Here is a 773-nt window from a genome sequence, read left to right on the forward strand (position 1 = left end):
AAAAAAAAAAAAAAAAAAAGTTCTCTGCAATAAATAAAACAGCGGCACCTCAGTGCTGCCATCGGCCCCGTCCTCACGGCTCAGCCGCGGGAGCCGCCGTCGCCGCCCGCCCAGCGCGGGCCCGGCACAGCTCGCCCTGCGGCGCTCCTTCCCTCGCCGCTCTTCCTGCCAGCAACTCACTGGTTTCGCTGCAAATCGGGCTGATTTGCTGAAACGGTTGTTTTCCGCCCCGTGCTCGTCGGCACAATTAAATCAAGGCTCCGCTGACGGCCGTGGCGAGGAGCGGCCACGTGAGAAGCTGCCGCTTGCCGGCTCGGGTGCCTGGTGCCGGCTGGGGCCCCGGCTCGCCTGCCCGCCGCCTTGCCAGCCCCATTCCGCAGGGAACCGGCGAGGCGAGGCCGGGTGGCGTTTTTGGGTGGTTCGGGACACAGCAGCAGCGGACGGGTTGGAAACACCCCTGTCRCTCCAGGGGCTGGGTGGCATTTCACGGGGATGGGGTAAATGAGGGGCACCGGGGCACTTCTGTTTGAACAGAGGAGGAACATCCCCGTGCGGTTTGGGGGTTTATTTAGTTTCCTTTTCCCGGGGAAGGCCGTGCTGCGATACAAAGTGACTTCYGACACGCAGCTGCTGCGGCCTCCCTTTTGCTTGGCAAAATGCATTTCCCCAACCTGTTCCTGCCTTGCGTTGGATGGCTCTTTCTGGCTTCTCCYCTCCATCCCCCTCGAGCCGATGCGGGGGCCGTTCCTCTGCCCCRGCGCGGGTCGCACCCT

Source organism: Apteryx rowi, unplaced genomic scaffold (genome assembly GCF_003343035.1).
Source record: "Apteryx rowi isolate R43461 unplaced genomic scaffold, aptRow1 scaffold_86, whole genome shotgun sequence".
NCBI lineage: Eukaryota > Metazoa > Chordata > Aves > Apterygiformes > Apterygidae > Apteryx > Apteryx rowi.